This window comes from Poecilia latipinna, unplaced genomic scaffold (assembly GCF_001443285.1).
Source record: "Poecilia latipinna isolate Pla-1442-1.1 unplaced genomic scaffold, P_latipinna-1.0 Scaffold874, whole genome shotgun sequence".
Lineage (NCBI taxonomy): Eukaryota > Metazoa > Chordata > Actinopteri > Cyprinodontiformes > Poeciliidae > Poecilia > Poecilia latipinna.
Window position 1 is genome coordinate 284743 of NW_015113490.1, and position 17263 is coordinate 302005.

At 37.6% G+C, this 17263-nt stretch overlaps 1 protein-coding gene across 1 annotated transcript in view; it reads left to right on the forward strand.

The window, feature by feature from the left end:
* The first annotated feature begins 10458 nt into the window (after positions 1–10458).
* Positions 10459–17263, forward strand: part of kcnj5 (potassium inwardly rectifying channel subfamily J member 5) — a 32982-nt gene continuing 26177 nt past the window's right edge. Inside the window, exon 1 of the mRNA XM_015048327.1 lies at positions 10459–10683. The gene's annotated coding sequence lies outside the window, so the exon portion shown is untranslated. The remainder of the gene's footprint in view (positions 10684–17263) is intronic.

Genomic DNA, 17263 nt, shown 5'->3' on the forward strand with positions numbered 1-17263 from the left:
CAGTGGCATATTTTTTCATCCAAGTAACTTTAGAGCAGAGAAATAAGATTTTGGAAACAATTGTTGCACAGTTGAAATAAATACATTTTGAAGAATCCAATAGTTCTAACCGCATCAACACACACACACACACACATGCATACACGTGCGCACATATATATAAAAAACTTTTATTAATCACCGTACACTAGAAAAATCCCAGCAAATTATATTCAGTGAAAGGCACAATGCTTTGCTTTGTTTGGCACAAGCCGTAATTTAATCATTATGAAGGGCCTTCATTTATATGGTCGACATTTGTGGTTGTTGAGCACATTTTTATTTTTTTTTTTTCAGGGCTTTTGAATTTGTTTCAATGAAAGAAACAGAGGGAGTTTCTGCATATATCAGAACATTCAAATGTCGCTTTTACCAGGTGTTCAATAGCTAACTATATAAAATACCCAAACAGATATCTACTAGTCATTGTGCTCAGGGACAAGTCTTAGAACTAGGTTTTGTTAAAAAATAAATAGATGCAGTGGTCAGTCATCGCTATGAAGTCAAAAGTCTAAAATCTACATACATATTTTTGTTTTTTCCCCTGCTCTTCACACATTGTAAGACATCATTGTTAACCAGATACTTTGTGTAAAGCGAGAATATAAAGCATTCTGGGAACACATCATGTACTTCAAACTTCCTATGGTCATGGTGATTTGTTTTTATGTCACCATCTACATTTAATTTGTATATTTAACATAATATTCATCAGGTATTTAGTTCCAATTTCCAAGGCAAATAGACTTAAATTGGCAGGACGATGGTGGCAACAATGGTAGGAGTTTGTGCTTCAATTGATCCCAATAACCTCACATTTTGAAGTCGGTGGTTTTATCCTTTTGCGAATGTTGTGTGTTTGTGAGCACAGGGAACAAGCTGAGAGAAGGGTGCAGCATTTTGCTGGGTCATTGTGTCACTGAGCATTCATATTCCATATCCATCATTCTCAGAGTAAAAATGGCAACGAGCTAAATGCCAACCACTACAGTCCCAAGCTGTGCAATGTGCTTGTAAAGCTTTTACCTCCTGTGGCAATTCAAATATTTTCTACAAAGAATTTCAGAAAGAAATATTTTTATCAATTTGCTGTCTTGTCATCAGTATGCATTTCTGCAAGATAATCTTATTTGGAAAGGCAAGATAAAGACCCAGAGGAATATGAAAGGTTGTTTTGATGATCCTAGGGTTTACGCATCCAGTAAGGTTTGCCAATGCAATGTGCATTCCAGTAGAAGGCCAAAAAAAGGCCAAGGACAAAATCGTTAAGGCTTGAATATGAAGACAAGACCTGCCTGGCAGGTTGGGTTTGCTGTGATTATCCTCCAGAGTAATTTGATTACCTGTTGAATACAAGTAATCAAGGTCATGACCTGCAAATTAAGTCTGTAGATAATAAAATGGAAGATGCAGAATGCCACCTATGAGGGTACAAATTTTATCTTTCAAAAATTAAAATCATTAATGAGATGTATTCTTCTACCCACACCCAGCTCCACTCTGACTGAGCAGGAAAAATAGCCTGAATATTTACATTAGTGACGAGGAGAAGAAATACAAAACCCTTTTTAAGCTTTAATCTCCTTACTTATTCATTATTATTTCTCACCCTCATTCACGTCTCCAGTACTGTCAGTGCCAAGCAAAGAACAAGCTTTATTTCACCTCTTCATAATGTAAAATGACACCAGAACAAACACAAAAGAACATGAATTGTTCTACTGGCGTGATTAGAGCCACCTTCCTTAAAGTTGTGGTAACTTTGCATGTAAAGTATCACATTGCATGCATTTTCACACTTTGTATCCACTTTTATGGTTATAACCCTCTTTGCTCTTCACAAAGATAAAATCTGTGTGGTACTGAACAAAGGCTAAATCTCTAGTGTGCGGTGGGTATAATGATGGCCTGACAGAGCTTCTCTGCATAATAAAGCAGAGTGCTGTTAAAATAGAAGATGTCTTTAAACTTGTATAAGAAACTTCCAACATGAGCCCCAGAGGGCTAAGAAATACCAGAGAACTCAAAATCTTTTCACCTACAAGACTTTGAGTCCCACTCAGAACAGACCCTATCACAGGTTTCTTGCAGAATATAGTGCCTCGTTAAAGTATTTGTGCCGCTTGAACTTTTGCATACACTGCCAAAAACGCAAAACCTTACCAAGTAATGTAGGTTTAGTTTCTTGAGCAAATATATTAGTACACTTGAAGATAAATTTAACTGACAAGTAACTGTTCAGCAAGATGTAAGAGCTGGTTTTTAGTCAATAATTTGTTAATTTGGCTCAAAACGTACTACTTCCATTGGCAGATTATTTCACTTATAACATGATACAAATGTCTTGTGATAAGTGAAATAATCTGCCAATGGAACTAGTACTTTTTCAACATTACTAAGGAATTGTGGACTTGAAACAAGCTCTTATATCTTGCTGAGAAGTTACCTAGAAGTAAGTTGACAGATGACTAGACCAGAGTAACAAAACTGCAGCTCTTGTGGCAGTAATTTGTATCAACCAGAATGTGCATAAAGAAGAAAAAGGTGGTGAACCGGTAACTGGATAATGGTTCGTTGATGCACATGGACAGCAAAGGCTGATGATCCAATTCAGTCTGAACCACTGCACCTCAAACTGCTGAGCAAGTAAGTGATTATTGTGATAAAATGACTGAGAACACAAGTTGCTTTACAGTTTATTTTATATGATGCTGCACGGCAACAGATCAGCAAGTTTGGAAATGGTCTTAGAATAGTCTCTTTCAACAGGATATTGTGCTCTTCCACAAAGCAAAGATAATGTCATAAGGTGGGGTTGAAGTGGTGAGGAGATGACGCAGAGAACCCAGGTTATGGTGAAGATGAATTTAATGATGAATGTAGTTCACATAGTCCAAATCAGGCAGCACGGCAGGAACAACTAGCACGCAGCTAAGCACCGGTAGCAACTGACAACGAAGACTAAATCAACTGGAACTGACGTCGACACAGGACTTAACCAGTACAACTGGGAAGACGGACAGACAGACGCAGACTGCAAACATTTGACAATTGACAAGGACCCGACGAGGAACACAGACAACAGGTGGGTATAAATACACACGGGGTAATTAAGGGAAAGAGACACACCTGGGGAGCAATCAACGGGGAGGACAGGACAGAGACTCACAGGGAAACAGGAACACATTGAAAAACTCAAAAACACACAGAAAACCACGGATCATGACAGATAAATGGTAAAACACTGGGTTTGAGGTTTTGACACGTCCTCCAGAGACCACAGATCTCAATCCAAATGAATTTATTGGAATTTGCTGGACAAGTCCAATCCATGAAATGCACCACAAACAAAATTAACGATCATGCGGAATTGGCTGTTAATATCTTGTTGCAAGAACCACACCAGACTTAGTCTAGTGTGGTCTAGTAAACTCAATCCTTAGTGGGTCAGGACCGTTTCCACTGCCATGTCAACTCTCACACTCCTAAATAAAAAAAATACTGCATTCAGGCACCTTCAAAAGTCACCTGCTTGCTAAATAGAATCCACCTATGTGTCATTATAAATGTAGCAATGTTTTACAAACGTTTCTATTGGTATGAACACTTCTCTAGCACATAAATGTCAGGGAGTTTGAGCGTTGACTGAATTACTCTGATGCAGTGCATATGCAGAACATCAGCCTGTGGGCAAAGAGATGAAAATGTCAAGTGGGCTTTCAGTCTTAGTTAATATATTTATGGTTTATTTTATTTATTTATTTTTTTTTTATAAAACATACATTTTCATGTTTTGGCCTACATTTGTCATTTCAAGTTGAACTAATGCAGTTAATTGTCTTGCTTTAAATGGATATGCATGCTCCCATGCAGCATACGCTTTTATTGTGACAATATAATTAGATATTGTCAATATAATGTCAATATAATGACAATATAATTAGATATTGTCACAATATCTAATTAAATCTAATTATTTTAAATAAAATAAAAACTTGCCTTTGGAGGTGTTGCTGAAAAATGTGCGATGTTGCAACCTGAGTCTGCAAATGTCAACTTTTAACACTTCAAAGGAATGCACTTTCCTCCAAGGGTTGGAAAAAGCTTCATTTGTTCAAGTAAAGAGATAAATGTAGGATTCAGTTTTAGTTTATGAAAGTAATAGAAAAAAGATAAATTGGTCTGCATGCTTTTTTTTCCATCTTCATTTTTATTTACTTTATTAATACGATCACACTAGTCTTACAGGACAAGATTACCGCAGTAAGGCAGCTGCTTTCTACATTACTGTGTAGAAAAATACAGCACAGTACTGCACAACAGAGAAATACTGTTTTGTTTTATTTATTTATTTATTTTTTTACTTCCTACAGAACTGCAATGGTTTTTGAAGTATTTTAACTCACCAAATTACATTTCTAAATTCTAAACCTAAAGACGCCTTTTATCAAAGCTATAAGGAAGAGGATTGGGGCCACTGAAAAAATAAATAAATAAATAAATAAATAAATAAATAAAACAGTTCTGACTTTAATCTTAGAATCCTGATATTAAAGTCAGAATTCTGAGATTAAAATCAGAATCCTGAGAAAAAAAAAAGTCAGAATTCTGACTTTTTTTCCTCAGAATTCTGTCTTTAATCTCAGGATTCTGAGATTAAAGTCAGATTTTTATTTATTTATTTATTTTTTTTTCCATTGGCCCTAATCCTCTTCCTTACTTCGGTGGACAGAGAATGGAAGTTTTTTTGTTTTTTTTTTCTCTCTTTCTGTTGGAGTCACATGCCATACCTTTTCCCTCCACATGGTGTCGCTGAGCCTAGGCAACCTGACAGGCAGGGATTAGTAACATTCTGTTCATCCAATGTAATAAAAGCAGATAAAGAAATGATATTTTTAGCTTGAATAACTACAGCAGCTACAGCAGAATTTATGTTCCTTTTTTTTTTACTCGGATCGTTGCTTGGAAATAAAACATATGAGCAGCAGTAACATGATATTATTATGTTAGAAAAAAAATCTCACTTATAAATTTGTGGTTAAACATTACCTGTGTGGAGAATAAATGGGTGGAAAGATAAACTGCATGTTGACTGGGGAAAAACAAATTAATGCACTGAAATTTTCCTAAATAAATTAAGATAGCAAAATATGCAAACAGGAGTTCAGTTTTTGAAGTCTTCCCTAATCAGACAATGAGCTGACTTTATTGTTCATGGTGTCTTACTGTGTTAACAGCTTCTTGTCAAATATGTCAAAATGAAAAAAAAAAGTAACATGCTAACTCTAGACATTGATATGAATTGCAAAATTGTAACTTAAACTACCATCATACCATCCTAAATCTACACAGTTGTGTTTAAGGCTGTCTTATTAAAGAACGTTTCTATTATATTTAGACACTTAAATTGTGACCCAGTCTTCTTTGCAAATTCGATTAAGCTCAAAAATAAATAAATCACAAATTATTAACTACATTAAGTGTATTCTAAAACATGATCTAAACTATTCATTGCACTTACAACTGTTGCCCAGGTTCTTCATCAGTCAAAGCTATAAGGACGAGTGGCAAAGAGAAAGTCACTATTGAAGGAAAGTGGACCAGAGTTTTCCAAAGGGCATGCGGAAGACTCCATAACAAATAGGAAAGAAAAGTTCTTTGGTGTGATGAGACTAAAATTGATCTTTTTGGCCATCAGAAAAGATGCGATGTTTAGTGGACACTAAACACTGCACATCACCACAAACACACCACCCCAACTGTGAAGCATGGTGGTGGAGACATTTTTTTCCATCTGCCAGAGAACTGCAGCTTCAGAGAATATGGATTTTCCAGCTACATAATTTTCCAATGACGCAAAGAGTAAAGGTAAAGCTGCAAAGAAATTGTTTGAAGATAAAGTGGATGTTCTGGAAAGGCCAAGTCAAAGCCCAGATCTCAGTTCAATAGAGAAAAAATATATATATATTCTACTACAAGTTACAGTGTCCCTGAATAGCTTGTAGCAAACTAAGGAGACTTATGTTCTTTAACAAATCTCTAGGACCTTCACACAAGAGCCGTATTTATACTTAGATTTACCATTTCTCTTCTACTTCTAAATTATGAAAACGTTTATGTTGATCTATCGAGTAAAACAAAAAATCCACATAAGACATATTTAAGTTAAGTTTGTGGTACTGATATGACAAGATTTGGAAGAGGGTAATTAATACTACTTGTTAAACTGATTGAGAGGGATGAAAAAAATACATTAAGCCAATAATATAACAATAAATATCTAATAGAAGACTAGATACAAATGCCCTTTCAGCAGATTTTAAATAAGTCCCTGGTGTTTGTGGAGTGAAAGGACAGAGGAAGTGCATTCCAACATCTTGTGCTACTCTAAGCACTTTTCCAAGGCACTGCATAAATATGCTTAACTTACAGCTGGAACAGAAAACTCCAGTGAGTTCCAACATTTATGGAGCAATTTATTTTGTAAATAACTCTTTGTTACATTCTCCCTTTTCAATATCGAGCCAGTCGTTTTTGTTTTCTTATCATCTAAATGAGCTTATATACTTCAGTATCTTTCAGATAGCTCCATACAAATATGATTCCTAGTTTTCAGTTAAAAACTTGGAACTTTATTTTGCAGTAAGAAACCTGGCTTTATTTAAAAGATTGTTATGTCTGTCAGCTGATTACTCTTTAGACTCTGATTTGTGTCAGTGCAGTCCATCATTAAACCAAAGAATCATTAGGGAGCCTATTGGGATGAGTGTGGAAAAGTGGGCCGTAGTGGTCTGAGTGGTCAGGCTGAGCGGTCAGGCTCAGGCAACCAAGGGAAGCAGAGAAGATAAAGACAAATTAAACTTCCTAACATCCTAATACCAGAAAAGGAAGAACTAAATTCCCTGTCTCAGCTTGATATTTAAACCTCTTTGGAAGATAGTTTGGTGCAGGGTTCATTATTTGGGATTTTGGTAATTTATCCTCATTCGATACATGATTAGACCAAAAATAACAAAAAAATCTCAAATGCTATTGAATAATTTATCTTTGCAAATTATTCAAATTTGCAATGCTTGAAAGTGTTTTCAATCATGAAGCTTGAAAACACTTTCTGTCATGATGAGTGTAGCAGTAGTCGAACTCACAATGCCGGCAGAGCAGGAGGCAGCGGCGAGTTTGAGTCTTTTTAATATTGATAGGATAAATTTACAGGCAAGTAAACACAAGCAGCTGTCCAGGAGAAATAAAGAAACAATAACTGGAACAAACAGGAGAATCCAGTGCTGAATAACTGAAAAAGAGGAGTTTATAGGCTGGGAACTTGATTAGGTCAGGCTGACTGGGAAAAGTCTGCAGCCGAGAGTAGAGACCAGAGAGGCAAGCTGAGTGAGACACAGAGAGATGGTATGGGAGTGGCAACGGAGAAGAATCACTAACTTGCAACCAGGAAAAAGATCATTCCAACAATAACAAAGAATAAAGTAAATACGACAGAATAAAGTTTCACTGTGAAATTTAAACACAAGTAAATAAACAGCTAGAAAAAAAAAATCTAAAGCAAAGAAAAGTTGACAGAAACACAAAAACAAGGCTGAGCACAATAAAACAAGAAATTGACGAAAAAAATACAAATTCTGAAAAAGATCCAAAACCTAAATAACCTGGGATTCTGACACGTTCAAAATAATGTAAGCACTGCACAGAAATTTGAAAGGGTTTCCCCACAGCCTGAACAGCACATGCAATAAAGTGGAAGGGACTGGGCTTTGATCGATAGAGCAGGAACCTCAGGAGGGGAAATGATGATTACATCCTCCTCAATCTGAGCCGCTCGGTTCCATGATGCGGCTGATCAAACGGAAAATCCATGCCGATGATGCTCAAATTTGTATTTTCAACATGGTTAACGCGTGTGATAATTGGCATGAGTGTGATTCTAGCCCAGAGCTCTTATCCCTAAGCCAGTCACAGAGATCATCCTTTTTGCAGCCTTAATACTCGAGGTCCTGTAATCCAGTGTGATCACATCCACAGGGGCTGGAGGCTGATGAAAGAAGAAGCAGATCCCTGCAGTGTCACCGTGCTTTTAGCTGCTGGAGAACATGCAATAGAGAAGAACCTGAGGGAGGACTGCAAAGTCATCAATCACAATCCAGAAAGCGCATGAAGCAACTTCTGGTAGTAAACGGCCAAATTACTTGTCTTGTAATCTGACTACTTCGTTCATTGTCGTCTTTATGTTTATGTTTTTAAACATGCGTCTACCTGCTGAACATTGCTAAGTATCCATGATGCTGTCTCTTCCATCTATCACATTACCATACAAAAGAGTTCAGAATTTTGAAAACAGCTGATTAAACTGAGTATATGAAGAATAAATGATCCCACAGAGTCTCTTTTGTTTTTATGTCCGATTAATTTGCTATGAATTCCATCATTGCTTGGAGAGCATGCTCATCATCATCATGATGAATGGCATTATTGTTTTGTTAGGAAGTGCAGTTAGAGTTCTGGAAATAATTTGAGATGAATTAACTTGGCAGGTGATTTGAGCAAAGCAATTGAGCAATTAGCACAATGTTAACCTGGGAAGCTGTCGTCTTCCACTTTCAGGAAGAAAACAAAAATCCCCCTTGAAAGTATTGATAGTATATTCTTCAGAATATATATAAAAATAGGATAGTAATTGATTAAACAAATGTAAATTTCATTAATAACCTAATAATTAATTGTTGCTTCTAGGCTCTGTAGTTCCTTCAGTTGCCATGGGACTCTTTACTTCTCTGATCTCCTTGTTTGACTTGTCAGTTTGGGTGTAAATAAGGCCTTCAACTCACGTTTTCATATTTGTGAAATCTAAGCTGTGAAGGAATTTTGTTTTCTGGCAGAGGAAAAAGATGACGCTCTTATAAGAAAGTACGACACTTAATTGTGTTTTTATTTTTAGTTGATAATTTCATTTTTCTATTTTATTTCATTTTTATGGCTTAGATTTCTGAAAGCTCATTTGAACAAAATATAGATTGTGATATTGTTGAAAAGGATGTGCTGAAAAGAATATTGCTTGAGATGTTGAAATAAGTTTGAAATAAATTGAAGCAGTGCTGTCCTGCACTGAACTGGACATATTTTAGACAACACATGTAAATAATAGTAGTTGATTATGATTTGCATTGACCAAAGCTGAAAACAGAGGGCTAGGTGTTTAGCTTGGAGTCAGTTATTTACAATGAAGATCTATCTCTGCCACTGGATTTTGCTCTGGTTAGTTCATTTTTTTAGCTTGTTAGGTTTTTATTAATTTCCGGTTTTCTCTTTCTACATTTAGTTTAGTTCTAATAATAGAGTTTCTCTCCGTTGTGTTTAGTTCAGCTCCCCTTGCACTATCTGTGTCTTTCTCTCAGTTCCCCTGCTTAGTGGTTTCCCCAGCTGGAGGAGCAGGATGGGAATCCCTTACCGGACTCACCTGGTTCCCATGATGCCATTCAGCAGTTCTCCATGTATATAAGCTTACTGATTATTCTTTATTCCTGGTTTTCTTCTGTTGTTCCCTGTGCAGTTCAAAATAACATCCTGCTGCTCCAAAGCTCTGGTCTGCATTTCTGTCCTGCTTCAAGCTCACAGTAAATCAAAGTGGTTAATGGCAGCTGCAGTTCCTTAACCGGCTTCATCGACGTGAGAAACACAGCAAAACAGATCAGCTCTAAGTAGTGAAACCTACTTAATGAAAATGGGCACATATTTGACGGCAGCAGTAGCTGCTTTAGTTTATTTGTCTAGCCGGAGACGTAGGAAGGGGCCGTTGCCGATTTTGCTCATTAACTATTGAAGATGGAAATTTGTGACACAAATAGAGCTGTTGTCAGTACTCTAAGAACCCCCATGTGTCCTGAGTTAGATTTTGAAAACAGGCTGCGTCTTTAGAGTTAGAAGAAAATTTGGATCTTTTTGTATGACATCCACTCAAGAACTTTAATGTGACATTCTGAATCTGCTGGCTTCTTTTCTTTATGCTTATCCTGCTTCACTTTTTTCCTCCCCTTCTTCTTTTCTCCGTTTCTATTTTTTTATCACTCTTGCACCCTGCAGGCTTTTATTCAACTGCTGTTTTAGTGCAATTGATTATGCCAGCCTCCTCTTTAACAGTTTTTTTTTTTTTTTTTTTCTGTTGTCCCTATCCAAAAACAAAAACCTATCCATCCCTTCTTCACACCATGAACCATGTACTTGACTTATTTTTGGACCGATTTCTGTAAGCCTTTGCAATAGGAAGAAAAAGGCTCACACAAAGTTCAAATCACCAAAGACAAGGGTGGGAAAAGTGAGAATATCCGAGAAAAAAAAAACACAGCTCGTAACATCCTTCACATCTTCTCTCCTATCCGCTCTCCCTTTCTCGCCGTCTCTCTCTTGCTCTCTCCATTACTCTCTCACTCTCCGTCACACACACAAACACAGACCCCCCTCTCGCACAGAAGTAGACAGAGAGCAGTGAAGAGCAGAAGGAGCTGGGTGGCAGGAGGGAGGCAGGAGGGCTGTTGTTGATTGAACAAAGCCAGGGAAGGAGCGTACAGTCGTGGGGCGAAGAGCAGCTTTGAAATGCCTTGAAGGGAGCCTGCCAGTTACTCCTGCAGAGACCTGAAGGTAAGCCTCTACTGTTGAAGAAAAAAAAAAAAAGAGGATAAAACAGAAGGGCTAGATAAAATACGAAAGGGAAGGTTTTTAAAGCTGCTGATGCATGATACCACTGTGGCACCACATCCAAGCTCCCCCCACCTATACATTTGACTGCAGTTGGCATCGCATGCTGCGTTTCATCTCTCCAATCCCTTCTCCAGTGACTTGTCGGATGAAAAGTGTGCATCTCCTTATGAGGGACCCAAAAGCTGTGAGCGCCAAACAAGCCTGTGATAAATAGCAAGAGAGGGGAGAATGAGGGATACCAGGTAGTTGTGGAGCATGAGAGCTGGAAAACAAAAAAACAACAACAAAAAAAAAAGTGTTGATGAGAAAAGTACACAAATTCCCCTCCTCCAGCGCTCATCACATCATGCCCTGTTTTATCTTATGCCACTGCAGAGCTACATAGATCATCTCTATGCATCCACTCGCTCTCGTGGCGGGGGCAGGGTAATCAGAAAGGCAATGAATCTCTGACGCAAGCGGAGAGGAGCCTGTCAACAGTCCTGCTGTTTGGTTCTCCTCGGATTCTGCTCTGTAGTTCTTTCAGTGCAATGCAGGAGTTTCACGAGCGCAGCATCGGGGAGCAAGAGTAAAGCCGAAGCGAATGTCGATGTGTGTGTGCCTCTGTGTGATGCAGCAGGAATTGGGGGTTGGGGGGGTCTTCCACTTTACCATCATAAAGCACAGTATGTTGTATTTATTTTTGGTTTTTCACTGTGTTTTCATAGATGCTACAAAAGCAGAAAATAAAGTAACACATTTCATGATAGGTGTTGGGAGTTTTCATGAATATTCCGAACTGCATTTAGAGAGAAATTTTTCATAATTCGAATCAATCTCTTTAGCATGTTGACTTACAAAATTTCTGCCTCGTAAGAGGGGTTGCTTGGAGCGTTTGTACACGGTTGATGTCTAACATGCTACAGCTGTGCATGTAGTCACAGCAAACACATTTTTAGAAAACGGTGAAAAGCAAATTGCTACTCAGAGGTGGACCAATTCAAACGTGAACTCTTGCCATACAAAACAAAATTAAATCGCATTTCTTTGTTTCTGTGCAGAAACTTTTAGAACAAGTTAAAAAGACAGAAAAAAAAAAAAAAACACAACTCCTAGCACACCCAGCTAATCATTATCAGGATTCTTCAACGTCTCTGTGCAGTTAGCATGCAATTAGCATATGGTGCATGTGAGAACATAAATTCTGTGTGGCGTAACAGTGATGAGGCATAGAAAGAAATAGCATTGCTCTGGTTCAAACTGTTTAGAAAATCCTTCATAAGGTGGAAGCTAAATATTGAATGGAACCTGCTCTAAATAGCTATTAGTGTATTTACTCCATGACAGCTATTGACACAAACTATTTCCTAAAGTTCACTGCATAGATTCTTTACTACTGTTTCTATATGGTAAAAAAATTAGCCCCTTCTCCTGCGCCATTTGCTTCGTACAGAGAGTCAAGAAGCGATTGCTTCCTGGAGGCTTGGCATCTGTTGAAGTTTTAAATGTTATCCAATTACTAACGTTTGCCTGTGACGTATGCAACACGAAGTTCCACATTATGAAGCTTAGTGGAAATTGCCTGTGCTGCTGCGAAGAGAGAAGCTGAACGAGGCGGCCCTTAACGTTAATTCAAAATTTGGAAGCGTGGCCAACATGGACTGAACGCTGCCATTGCTAAAACTACAGGCAGTTGAACAGAAAGGCAATGGCCGGGCTACTGTTTCTGCATTTCAAAAATGGGTAATGTAAATTCAGTGGAGCCTATTGATTTGTCTCTCTGCTAAGTACAGTATGGATTGAAGGAGAAAAAAAAATATCAAAGAACTTTAACAATTATTATCTAATTGTTTATCCTTATAGACAAAGCAATGTTTGTGAACTTCTATTTAAACAGGAAGCGAAAAACTCATTGAGAATAAAACAAGTTTTTACAAGAGTGTCCTGGGCTATTCAGCAACAATTCAGTAAGGTTAAAACATAAAATTGTTTTGCGCAAAAGACGGGCCTCAGGTGAAAAGATGTGCTCAGTTCTGTGACAGGAGCGTGGGGCTCAACATTCTTACAAAAATTACCAGTGTACATATGTTACCATCATTCACTATTCCTTTGTGGCTTTAAAAGAAACATTATGCAATAAGAGTTTTCCAATTACTGCTGCTCATGCTGTGTTTTTAAAAAGGGAACGTCAGAGGAGTTTCACTGTTTCACTCACGCTGTGCGCACTGTTAGTCTCTTTCAAACCATCTTTGTCCTCGCCATTAAAAACTTTACTTTTCTACATTCTCAGACTAATAAAGAAAAGATAGAAGGTCAAACTGACTGAAGGATTTCTTAATAATTGTCCCTGTCACAAAAGCTGTCCATTTCCCAAAGTTACTTTTATCACTTTAATCTCCCCAGAGCCTGTTCACAGCTCATTGAGCCCTGATTGGGTATCCCAGGGAAGACAGTGAGTCGGTGAGATCTAATGCTTTTTGATGGACAGCCCTTTTAACCTTATTACCAGTCGTATCACTGTAGATATAGCTCACGGTTGTGTAGATAGGTCCCGCTCCTTCTTGCCTGTCTTCCAAGCCCTGATCACCCAAATGGATGAGCAAAACAGGGCAAAGGGCCAGATATAATTCTTGCCTGGGTCAGAGGACATTCTCAAGAAGGAAGATACTGTGAATAATTAATTGGATCTGTTTTCTTAGTCAACAATATGTGTCTCCAGAGGGTATGCAGAATGCTCTGTTTTGTAGACAGATCTACATTTGCACATACCACAGCAGCGTATTTGTGTCAAGAGCTTAGCCAGGCGTGAAGATTTTTTTTTTTTCTTTTTTTAGTACATAAAGCTCTGGAAAGTGTGTGCGCGTAACAGAGTGCTGCACAAAGAAATAGTTCTCTTTTTTATAATACTGTTGAAAAATCTAAATGGTAGTAATCTGTATTTGCAGCTCTAGCACTCTGATAGCAAGAACCCCCAACACTTGATACATGGCTGAATTTAAAAGTCACAGTCTTGCACTTTGTGGAGCTGAATGTGAATTTAATTCATTCCTGTGCTGTTTAATAAAACAGGCAGCATAAAATTTCCCTCACAATCTTTTCCCTACCAAAGTGTTTACACTCTCATAAATCTGCAGCAAATACAAATCTGTGTCGACTCTATTGTCACCTGTGATGCCGGTGTGCAAGATTTGTAGTAAAAGCTTTGCCGTTTCATATGCAGCCTCACAGTACTTTCATACTACCTACAGCTTTATGACGCATAAAGTTTTAACAATATACGGCCCATCCCTTCTGCCCACACGCAGAACAAAACAAAGCTTCACCTTCTGCCTGGTTAAAAAAAAAAAAAAAACTGCATTAAGGATGGTCATTTTGTACTCTGGTTTGCTCAGGACCTCTATGTTAACACAAATACACATTTAAATAGACAGTCGCAGAAATGAGGGTGACATCTAGTTTTTCTTCTTGCCTGGATTTTGCAAGAAAAATTATCTAATGATTATAAGTTGATCTGTGGTATATATTGAAGAGATGGTTAATTATTTTGTGTGGTATCAGTAATTCCTTTGCCTGTAGTGCAGACTTCGCATTGCAGTAAGATTTTACAAAATCATTTTAGCTGCTGTGAATAATTTCAAAAAAGTAAACAGTTTACGTCCATGAGATACAATTGCACGTTAAATTTTATGTTTGTATTTCAGCAGTGAAGGTGGTGGATTTCCTTTTTCCTTGAAGCCTTTTGGGTACGATACTGGTAAACTCTACGAAAATCGTCTCAGCATGGTAAAATGAAAGTTGCTTGTTGCCGTCTGTTTCTATCCAATGGTAATGTGGAATTTAAGCTGGTTTGGAGTGAATCAACCAGGCTACACACAGCATTATTCCATCAGAGTTTGATGCTACGCAGGGAGTGTTAAACAAGATGAAGTACTTGCAAACTCCCATGGACCTCAAAACAGAGAGTGTCCTACAGATTACAATTTTAACACAGCGCAGAAAATTTACATCATCGTTCACAACTTCACCTTCTGTTCGCTGATTGGCCTCGTAGAAATTCTACCAGAGGCAATCCTAGTAAACAGGAGAAGGCCCAGACTCTGCTATAAGACAGATTTGAATACAGCAATGGCCAGGCTATCTTCCATGTGAATTTGCTAATGCTATTTTGATTGTTATCAATCCTGATCAACTCATCAGCATGGACAGCTGATTGAGAGTCAACCAGAATAATATGCATCATGTCAAGTCCAGGAAAAGCCCACTACTGCAATGTCTTGGATGTCATTCTTCAAAATGACTCCAAAATCCCAAAGTTTTCTCGTCTAGACGATCTCCGATACAGTTAGCAGTGTCGACCGACTTAACAGTATAAGAAGATCATGAAAGATGCTTGTCTGAAATAACAGTGACAGCCTTTTCATACAGACTGGTATGCCTTGGATAAAATCGCTTTCTGCTCGAGTTCCTTTGAACACACTCACTTGAATATGACATCTGTCTCAAAAGTAAAGGAACTTTTAGCGACTTATAACATCACAGAATCGAATGGAAAGAAATAAGTCTCTTTATGATGAGATTATGCTTGAGCATTGAGCTTGCTGTGTCCAACTTATCACAACAGAGTATTTTTATTGTTTTTTTTTGTTTGTTTGTTTGTTTGTTTTTTACATTCTGCTGCAGTGATCGCTTCACCTACTTAGGAGGTGCAACTAAGAAATTCTATAACAGGAAGTGCCATAAAAATGAATATTACAGGATAGCTACAGATTTCAACTCTAAGTTGAAATTATTTTGTGATTTTTGAAGTATAAGTAACATTTAAAATGAACATTTTTTTTTACCTTCATGCAGGCATACAGCTTCCTGTAGATTAACACTTGTCTAACACCGTCCTAGTTAACAGACTAGAATAAGACAGAATCCATCAGACTATAAATACGTTTTCAATCACTGTGTATTTTGTTAGACCAAAAATTATGTTAGCAGTCACTGTTAAAAGGTGTATGACTGTTAGAACAAAGGATCTCTGAATTGCTCCGTCCTGCATCACAGTGCAATGAGCCTCTCACTTCAGTTGCTCTTCTGTCCAGTCAGAATTATGCACAGAGGATGTTTATTTTTCATTATAAAATATAACTTCCTCTTCATTTGCGGCTCCACCACAATTCTCAAGAGTCTATTTCCTTGCCTATTACAAAGCTGGCCACTTTATACTCATTTGTCAAGATACCAAGAGGTTTGTCTTGTACTTTTTACTCCAGCAGACACAGAAAACAGTAAACTTTCAATCACAGTGTGACTAGAAAAAAAAAAAAAAAAACTGCACAGCATGTCACTGCCAAAACTGAAGTAGAGGAAGAGACTGAGCCATTTCTTACTGTGATGGCTCTTCAGTTCTTTGTTGTGAATAAAATGCAAGAAAATATGTATCTGTGAGCTGAAACCATTGACAAGTGGTCAGTGTGACACACTCAGAATTTATGAAAACCAACATACAACTTTCCACAGCTGTCTCGTTTCCCTCATCATCTTTTAACCTTTTTAGAGTCCAACTGGAATTTTCTTTGTCAGACTGATATTGCTGTCTGTTGCGATTCTGCTATGGCATATTGAATTTTTTTAAGATCATATCATGTTGACCTTGCACAGTGAGGCATGGTCAGGTCTGGTACAAGAATGACCAAGAACAGCTTGCACAAAGCAAACTTTACTATTTGAGAGTGTCAGTGTGACCAGTAGCTGCTTTGTTCATGTTTAAAGTGTGGATGCATTTGCAAAAAATGTATTCCAGTACTTGAAACATTTTATGCCTTGGTTAGTGTTTTATGAGACCACATAATTATTACTGTAAGGTCACAGCGCTGTTTTCTTGATGCTGGCTTAGTGAACATGAGTGACATATTTAATTTAATGAAAGTGTGATTCCTCTTGCTTTTCCCCTTTAAACTTTGCAAATTATTGCAAAGAATGTCACAGAGCCATAATGTGACCATAGAGTTCATGTCTGGTCAGTGGGGGATAGAGTTAGTTCCTCTGGGTATTTGGTTGTTCAATGTTTTATATTCATAACATCTATGCACTTAAGACATCATCTTACAAGTGAAGGGAGATTTTATCATTGTTTGCTTTATGTTTATTGAAATGAGACTTCAACTCCTTTAACTGTCTGGTATAACAATTGATTGATGCTTTGAAGCATCTATCCACTCACACAATGGCAGCAATATTAGCATGTCAGTTTGCAGTGATTCATACTCAGAAATCATTTTATTCTGTGTTGTGTTATCAACAGATGCTTATTGATCCACGTCATTAAAAATGTATACGTTCCTCCTCACAAATTGTGCATCTGGGGAATTTCCATTTCTTTGCGTATAAACAAAAAGTTTTTCTATTGCAGAAGAATCAATGGCAGGCATAAAGAAGCATACGAAAGTCAAATTGATTTAGATACGAGATACTTCCATATCAAGCCTTCTTTCAGACTTGTGAAAACAACAAAAACATCCTAAAGGCACACTGAACTTTTTAATTTACTTTA